We start from the raw sequence: 9,665 nt of genomic DNA, 5'->3' as shown, positions 1-9,665 counted from the left end.
AGTTTGATTTGATTAACCGACGATCACCAAAAAATCGAACCGAAAACCGATTTAAAAAAAAAAAACCGATGACTGAACCGAAACTTTTGTTTGGTTTTCAGTCCGACTCGAATTTTCGGCTCGATCCGATTCGACTGGTTAAATTGATTATGCACACCCATAATTCAATCTAAATAGGAACGTAAAGGGGCGTTAAAATTGTCACTCAAAATTTTCAAGTAATTCTATGTTTTCTTGTAGTAAGACTCAACTTTTACGCAAAAGTCGTGTTTTTACTATATTGAGGGTTGAATGAATAAGAGAGAACTCATGACTTTGTGAAAATGTGAAGCTTCTTTCTTTGTGAGTAATGATTACATGTGCACTAACTTGGTTTTATTTCAACATCAAACTCACGATTTCTCCCTCTTTTGACCCTTTAAATAAATGAATGCGATTACTTTAGAAGATTCCCGAAGAGGCTGCTAAAAGCGCATCCACTCAATCCGCTTCCCATTGGCTTTCTTTCAATTACTTTTTGCTTTATGGAAATATTAAGGGAAAAATGTAAATGATTTCTTCTAATATTGTAAATAAATAAATTATTTTCTATTAAAAAAATTAATAATTTATTTTCTGAGTTTGTTAAAATAAAGCATTTTACCTCCCTAAAATAGATGGTAAATTGTTTCATTTCAAAAAATATAGGAGGTGAATTGCTAGTTTTTTCCATAGTGGGGTATTTTGCTAATTTGAAATATCACAGAGGGGTAAATTGCATTTAACCCATAATAATAAGGGTAAACACAACGAGCACTCCTAAGGTTTGGCATAATTATAAGTATTCATTTGTTATTTGAAAAATTATCAATACCTTCCTAATTTTAACGATCGTCTAACAATTAGCTCAATTCGTTAGTCTTTGTTAGGTTTTTATCCATTTTTTTATAGATAAACTGATCAAAATGTTCATGTGGACTATAAATTATAATATTACTTATTTACATCTATCTCGTCTGATTTTTCTTATAATTTTTAAATTTTTTGTTACAAGGAGAAAAAAATATAATAAGTACAAAATTGATAATTCCAAACATCCATTCAATTATTATATAATTTTATCAAAATTAAAAAAATATTTATCATCTTCAAACAATAAAAAATTATTCATAATCATATCAAATCCCATGAGAATTTATTATAATTTACCCTACTAATAATTCTTACAATAAATGATGAAGACACGCTTTTAATCTCTCTCTCTCTCTCTCTCTCTCACACACACACAGTTTCCTAATTGGGCATTGCTAAATTTGATGTCTTAGTAATATAAACTTGATGGACATCACAGCATTGAAGTGCTCTTTAAAGTCGCACGAATGTTACCAGTAATCTTATCATTACTTCTTACTTTTAAAACGTAATTGCTTAATTGTTGGCAATATTTATTAAAAAGAGAGAGGGATTATTAATGACAAAAAGATAATTAAAAATGCTAAATTTACTATTCATTATGATAAAAAAATTTATTTTATTACTGTGATAAATTTTATAATTTAGTACGATATGAAAAATATCACTAGTAATAATTATATATTGACAAATAAAGTATACATAAAATTATCTTCACAAACAATTAACAAGAGATCTAAATAATAGACCTATGAGAACAAATATAGTCGTCACTATATTTACGTTATCACTATAAATGTAATACTATTTATCAATATATATATATGGTGAACAGTAATTTACTCCTTTTGTAATATTGAAAATGAGTATATTACCTCCTATGAAAAAAAATATAGTAATTTATCCCTCTGTTCTTTTTAAATGAAGCAATTTACCTCCTTATATAAGGAAGTAAATTACTTCATTTGAAAAACACAGGGAGGTAAATTGTTGTATTTTACATAATACAGGGAGATAAATCGTTATTTATTTTTTAATAGGGGGGTAATTTGCTCATTTGCGATATCACAAGGGGGTTGCTTGTATTTTTTCCTATATATATATATATATCACTCATAAATTTTTGAAGAATTATATTAATTCGCGTAACAATTTAAAAATTAAATATTTAACATTTTCTCTTGTTATATTATCTTTTATCATAGTGAACAATAAATTATTTATTATCAAAGGTAAATTGTTGTATTTTACATAATACAGGGAGATAAATCGTTATTTATTTTTTAATAGGGGGGTAATTTGCTCATTTGCGATATCACAAGGGGGTTGCTTGTATTTTTTCCTATATATATATATATATCACTCATAAATTTTTGAAGAATTATATTAATTCGCGTAACAATTTAAAAATTAAATATTTAACATTTTCTCTTGTTATATTATCTTTTATCATAGTGAACAATAAATTATTTATTATCAAAGGTAAATTGTTGTATTTTACATAATACAGGGAGATAAATCGTTATTTATTTTTTAATAGGGGGGTAATTTGCTCATTTGCGATATCACAAGGGGGTTGCTTGTATTTTTTCCTATATATATATATATATCACTCATAAATTTTTGAAGAATTATATTAATTCGCGTAACAATTTAAAAATTAAATATTTAACATTTTCTCTTGTTATATTATCTTTTATCATAGTGAACAATAAATTATTTATTATCAAATAGAAGTGATATGGCAAGATTTGATTTGGCATAAATTATATCATCAAAATTAATTAAATTGCGAAAATCGCATCATCTACATGAGCTGTTATAATTCATTTATTGTTGTCTTATGAACAAATTCGAGTCCCGTCGGATGTGTGGGTATTTGTCTATATGAGTTATTATAATTCATTTATCGTTGTTAGTCATACTGATATATTGGGTGAATTGAGATATTGTTTAGTGTATGAGATGAATTATTATAATTTATTTATTGTTATTAGTAAAAGAAAACTGATTTATTTTGTGCTTTATCATATAAGTGATTCAATTATTACTTTGTGGCCCCCAATTTTAAGAATATTTCCTTTCTGGCCCTCCATTAATTTACATTCCAGAAAAACCTTTTGGAGGCAACTCTTGTCAACCCATTGACATGTATAAATTCAAACTGTCCACCTGATTAAAGCAATGAAACCCTTTTTTTCTTGTTTTTTATTTATTTTTTTTTTTTGGAGGGGGGGGGGAGGGTGGAACCTTGATGAATTTTTTTATCAAATTTTGATGGCACATCAATACATTTCTTTTTAAATAATAATTTCATTTAATTAACGTGCTATCCAAATGTTTTATTGTGTGGGGTATTATCTGCTTTAATTTGTTTTTTCTTAAAAAAACCGTCTATCTAGAAAGAGGAGTTGTTCGGACTTACGTGCCACTTAAGCTCCTCGTTTACAATCGATATGAGATTCATGTCAGTGTGATTACTTATATTTTTTTAATTATCAAATATATATATATATATATATTAAGCTGATTTGTGGGGTCCCTCAAGAAATATATAAATAATTTACAAAAACCAAAGTTTGAAAAATAGAAAAAAAAAAATGGAAAGAGAAGTCCAAGATAAAGCAGATGAGGTAAGGTAGTGGACAAAGCAATTTTCACCTAATAAAGCAAAAGAAAAGGACTTCCATTGAAAATTGGGAAAGCAGCTAAAGGCATAAAAGCCCACGTTTAAGACTAAAGACAGAGGTACTTCATCTTTGTGTGTGTCTCAATGTGGGAAAGAGAGGGAAAAATAATCAGATATTAAACTTGAATTATTTAGAATTTCAAGAATATAATAATAATAATAATAATAATAATAATAATGAGGGTAAATTATAACTATTTTTTTTTGTAAAATTTGGCACAGTTATGAATATCTTCTTATTATTTGAAAAATTATAAATACTCTCCTCAAATGAAAATAATTATATAGTACTTAGATAGTGAGGTAAAAATTACTACTTTACCCTTAATGAATTTTTTTAAAAAAGAAATATTTGAAAAAATATAAGAAAAATCTAAGTGTGGGTAAGCTAAATAATTCATCAAGAATATTAATTCATAAAAAATTTTATGAAATTTTAAAACGTATATAACTTATGATTTATAATTCAAAAGGCATTTTCGGTAATGCGCCATAAAAGTTGGATGAAAATCTAAAGAATCAGACTTATTGTTCCATGAATGTCAAAATCAAGGAAGTATTTATAATAACAAGAAGGTATTTATAATTATATCAAATCTTAGATGAAGTGGATGTAATTTACCGTAATATAATAAAAATAATAATAAAGGATAATAACATTTATTTAGAAAGCTCGATTTATTTAGTTAGAGTGTATGATAAGAAATACGGGAGAGACAATTAGTACAATAAGTTAATTTAGATGTGGCAATTTCTCACCACACTGAAAATTTTGAATTAGGTCATAGTTATTGCAAGAAATGAATTGATCACCGCAATTCTTATGAGTGTTACTCATAAACGACCCTTTGAAGGGAAAGATGATTGACCAGGACAGAGATCCGCAAACAGTTTTATTCGAGTCACGTATGGCCCTAATTCAACAACCCGCAATCCAAACACAACGTGAGAGTACTACAAGCCTAAATTCGAGTCATGTATGGCCCTGATTCAACAACCCGCAATCCAAACACAACGTGAGAGTACTACAAGCCTATCTCACATGGTTTTTTCTTGATTCAACTTATTTGATACGGTCCTCGACCTGGAACAAATACAGATAAAATTAAATTAAAGTTTTCCACCACCAACATCTCTAATATAGAGGACTACATTATGCCATCTTAGATGATGCAAATGCCCCAAAACTTCTTATTCGCACTAGTTTTATTCGGATCACACCTTCTAGACTCGACCAAACTACAACCTGAATTTGCACGGACATATAATAATAATATGATTGTTTTTGTATCTATCGTTCATCAGCAATTGCACAACTTCAGAATACTTATAAATACTCAGCCTACTCACGATCTCATATTTCCACGTTTACGACATTATTGACTTAAACACCAAAAACTATAACGAGGGCCTTTCCAATTTTATTCTCACGTATTCCTTTCTTATCCAACACCCAATCAAATTTCAGTAAAATTCATGCATTTGGACTTTTTATCAATATAATTAAATTCAACAAAACCTTACTAAATTCAAACACAGACAACAATACCAAATTTATCTACTAATGCTGAAAGTAGATCCTAGCATATGATCTTTTTTCACATTCTTCTCTAGTTTGAAGCAAATATAATTTAGAGTTTGAATAAATAAAAAATAAAATAAAAACTCTAAAGTAGAAATTACACTATTAGGTATCTTAATTAAAAATAAAAAATAAAAACCCAAGACTCTCACCGAAACCATAGTATCATTCAGTAGAAGAAATATAACATTTTACCATAATTAATATTCATGAAAAATACTAATTACTCACGATTGCCCAACAACTATTAGCTGTTGTTTCTGCAAATGAATTAAAAAATATTTATTACAGCTAAATACTGTGGCAAATAGTCTTACCCCAGATAAAAGTCACAGCAAATATCAACTAAAAAATTTAAATTTTCATATCAATTTTATTTAATTATAATATATAGTATCGATTTATCATAATTTTTAAATAGTAGTTGTCGTTCATGCCGCGAATAATCAATGATGGGGAGCCATAGAAAAAGACATGAATTATTGGGCAGAGTGAGTGGAGTGTGTGTGAATAATCAAAAGGGATGGGGACTGCACATATACCTACTAGTACTAATATATGACAGCTTCATTATGCTTTTCATGAAGTCAACCCTTCAAAATGTTTGTTCCATAGCATCCCATAATAGTAGAGTATAAAAGAGGTATAATTGAGGGACACATATATAATTATGGCATTATCTTTAGAGTAGATGATGAAAAAAGGTACATTAACATCCTCTGAGTGGCTGTCGTGATGCTGTTTATGTAAGTTTGTACTCGTATAAATTATTAATTATTTGATTATATATGAGATTATCCTCGTCTTTTAATTTAATAATTTATAATTCATATGAGTACAGATTTATATGGGCAATGTCGAATTTTCTATCTTGAGGTATGATTTAGGGGCTAGTACGTAGTTTGGTAATATGTCATTCGTCCAATCTAAGGTTGATAAATTAGTGGTATATATTTGCACTCACGGATGTTGGTAAGAATAATATTAGGTGAACATCAGATATGGACGTTCGATGTTTTAGTGAGGTTGGAATAGTATAGTCTGGGAGTAGGAAATACTGAAATATAAAAAATATGCAGTGTTTGGATACGTTTTTTTGAGTGGTTTGTTGTGTTTTGTGGAGATAGAGAGAGAAAAACAAATATAAATAAGTGTGTGTTAGAGATAGCATGTATGCTTGGATTTTTGTTTTTTGAGATAGTTTAAAATAAATATTGTGTGTTTAATGTTGTGTTTTGGGAGACAAAAGTTACTGTTCACTGTCAAATCATGTCTTTTTTATATATATATGTATGCATTTATGCAAAAACAGTAAAAAACATCCAGATAAAGTGATTCTAAATAATGACAAATATTAATTATATTTTGACTCGTTACGAAAATAATTTAAAAATAAAAATAAACATAATGATGAATTCTTAACAAATATTTCACACGAGCTCATCTATCTGAGCTTTGAAAGTTAGAGCTCTTAAAAAATAAAGTTCGAAACTATATGAGATCATATCATACTCCTATAAATAGGCTAATAAGGAACTAAAAAGAGAGAATCAAATCCTCTTTTTCTATATTTCATTAGAATCTCATATTTTATTTACAAACTATTGGGAATTCCTAAATATAACCCATATTATTTGGGGAGTGATTGGAATATATGAGTGAATTTTGGTGAAAATGGAATAAATTTAGGATTGAAACAAAGATAAAATAGAGTAGTTTCGATATAGCATTCACATATTTGGTATAATAAAGGAATAAAAAAAGGAATTTAATAATTATTTATATGTTTGGTGGATAGTAATAAAATTTGAAGGAAAAAAAAACACACACACACTGTGACGCCCCAAATATTATAATACATAATTGTAGGATTAATTGATAAATTTTCGTGAAATTTAGTTAATTAGCCACTAAATTATGGGTCATAATTGGAGCATAATAACACTTGAATGAATTAAATTGGAGTTCGTTATAATATTTTGGGATAATTTCTATTAATTAAGAAAATTAGGAAGGACGTAAATGGTATTTTGAGAAAAGTCTAATTAATTAAATAAAATAATAATAATATATATATATATAGTATATATATATAAATAAGTAATATAATGTAAATATAAATATGTAAGTTATATATATATATTAGTAAGTGATATATATATATATATGAGAGAAAGAAAAGAAAATTGAGGGTGGGCCCACCAGTCCACCGCCTCTCTTCTTTCTTTTATTTTGTTGTTTTTTTTAATGAAGATACACATACATAACACACACACACATTGCCAACACACACACACACCATTTTCGGCTGAAAGGAAAAAGAAGAAACAGAGGTACGAAGATTATGATTTTAATACTTATTAATTTATATAATAATATTATTTAATTAGTTCTTTTATTAAATGTTGTTTATACTAAGTGATGTACTATTTAATCGGAGTACTTTATGATTTTAACTATTTAAATTAGTACTGACTTAAATACCAAAGCGGATATAAAAATGATATCGTTGGTTAATTAGATTATTAAATTTATTAGATTTTAATATTACTATAGCTAATTTGTATAATTCTATCGGAATTATTAACCAAATACGCAATTATGTGTATTATTGTTCAATTAAAGTGTATAATAGCAAGAAATTGATAGGAAATTCATAGAAATATTCTGAAAATTATATTTAATAAATGGTATGTTAATAAAGAGGAAAAATGAAGATTTGTATTTTGATAGAAATAGAATATTAAAGAATTATTAGAAATTGTACAAATAATATTTAATATTATATTTAAAAGAAATTACGATATTCTCGATATATTAACTGTATGTGGTATAACTCATTATAGGATACGGGGGTGAGGTGAAATGGCTGACAATTAGTGACAGAGTAGAAAGAAACGTTGTAAGGTCGAGGTAAGTAAATAATTAGTATTATCTATATATGTCGTCTTTATGTGTGGTATTACTATTATATGACTTTGTGGTTCATGCTGATATTGTTTTATCTGAAAATATATGCATGGTGAATGATTTGACTTGATTGACGATACTGTGTACGTGGAATGCGAAGACACGTTGAAATATCATGTTTGTTGTATGTTGTGTTGTGGGTGTCTACAAATGAGAATTTGTTGATATATGGTTTTACATTACTAGTTGCTTACAAGAATGGTGATATGTGGAAATGAGGGAGTGGTGGAAATTGAATATAATTGTGGCGTGAATACCCCTTGACGTGTTGAAAATGCTATGTGCGAAAAGAAAGTGCTATGTGCGAAAAGAAAATGCTATGTGCGCAATGAAAAGAGCTTTGATGCGATGCTATGTGCGAAAAGAAAATGCTATGTGCGAAATGAAACAGCTATGTGCGAGATTGATGAGCCGGCTGTCAAGGGGGTTCACTTGAATTTATATAACGGTGAGATTGAGTTGGCGGGAAAAACACAATATCACCTTCTGGTAAGCAAACTAGGAAAAATGGAGTTTGGTTAGTTGTTTCATTATGAGATAGTCATGTGGTGTAATAAAGTTGATTATGTTGGAATTAAATTGATTGTATTCCATTAGTGTTGCTTGTCTATCTTGTTTGGGCTATGGTTGACATTCATATATAGATAGGACTGGTTATTTACTTACTGAGTGGCAGGCTCATCCCTCTGTTGACATTTTCTTTCAGGAGTAGACTTTGAGGTATCTGACTGTTGAAGAATAGGTCTACGCACTATACTTAGTCCGGTCGGGCCAGTATGCTGTTTCTCCTTTTTGTCAGCTAAAGTACGAATCTTATTTTGTTTGTATAAAGAGAACGTAGGAATGGAGATTAACTGTGGTGGACTACTCGAGGTGTTTGATTTGTATATATGATGTTGTGGGTTGATTATGTTGTTATGACGTATGGGTTACGTATTCATATGGATTAAATTATTATGTGCATTTATATTTATAAACACAGGGATTGCTATAAGTATGACGTTTAGGATAGATATAGCCCTTGTAGCGAAGGGGGTGCTACACACACAGACACACAAATTTTGTTATTTAAAAATTATTGTTTTAAAATATCAAATTAAATATAAATTTACAATATATATATATATTTGAATGCTTTTGTGTATTAGATATCCAAAAACACTTTTTATTTATAAAAGAAAGGTCATACTTATTAAAAAAGAACAAATATCAATAATATTACATAAATTGAAGGGTTAATTATATTTTGTCATTCAAACTATAATCGTTTTTACAATTTGGTATTTAAACTATTTTTTACGTCAATTTACCATCTCAACTTCACGAAGTTTTGCACTTTGTCATTTATAACTATTTTTCCACAAGTTTTTTGTCAAAAAAACACATGTGGTGCACATGTGATATGTAAGGATTATGTGATGTGATATTTTTTTACATATATATAGTAGGTGATGTTTTTTCGGAGAAAAAATTAGCAAAAGAATGGTCATATATGGTAAAGTGCAAATTTTGCAAAGTTGAGATGGTAAGCTG

General features: G+C 28.1%; 1 long non-coding RNA gene across 1 annotated transcript; it reads left to right on the top strand.

The window, feature by feature from the left end:
- Positions 1-7,362: 7,362 nt before the first annotated feature.
- Positions 7,363-9,050, top strand: LOC148786946 (uncharacterized). Its single transcript, XR_016067460.1, has 3 exons — positions 7,363-7,495; positions 8,009-8,075; positions 8,839-9,050. It is a non-coding gene; the product is annotated as an uncharacterized LOC148786946 (long non-coding RNA).
- The last annotated feature ends 615 nt before the right edge of the window (positions 9,051-9,665 follow it).

Source organism: Sesamum indicum, linkage group LG9 (assembly GCF_026168435.1).
Source record: "Sesamum indicum cultivar Baizhima isolate 11 linkage group LG9, ASM2616843v1, whole genome shotgun sequence".
Classification (NCBI taxonomy): Eukaryota; Viridiplantae; Streptophyta; class Magnoliopsida; order Lamiales; family Pedaliaceae; genus Sesamum; species Sesamum indicum.
The sequence above is the reverse complement of the archived record's forward strand: the minus strand, read 5'-3'. Positions and strand labels throughout refer to the sequence as shown.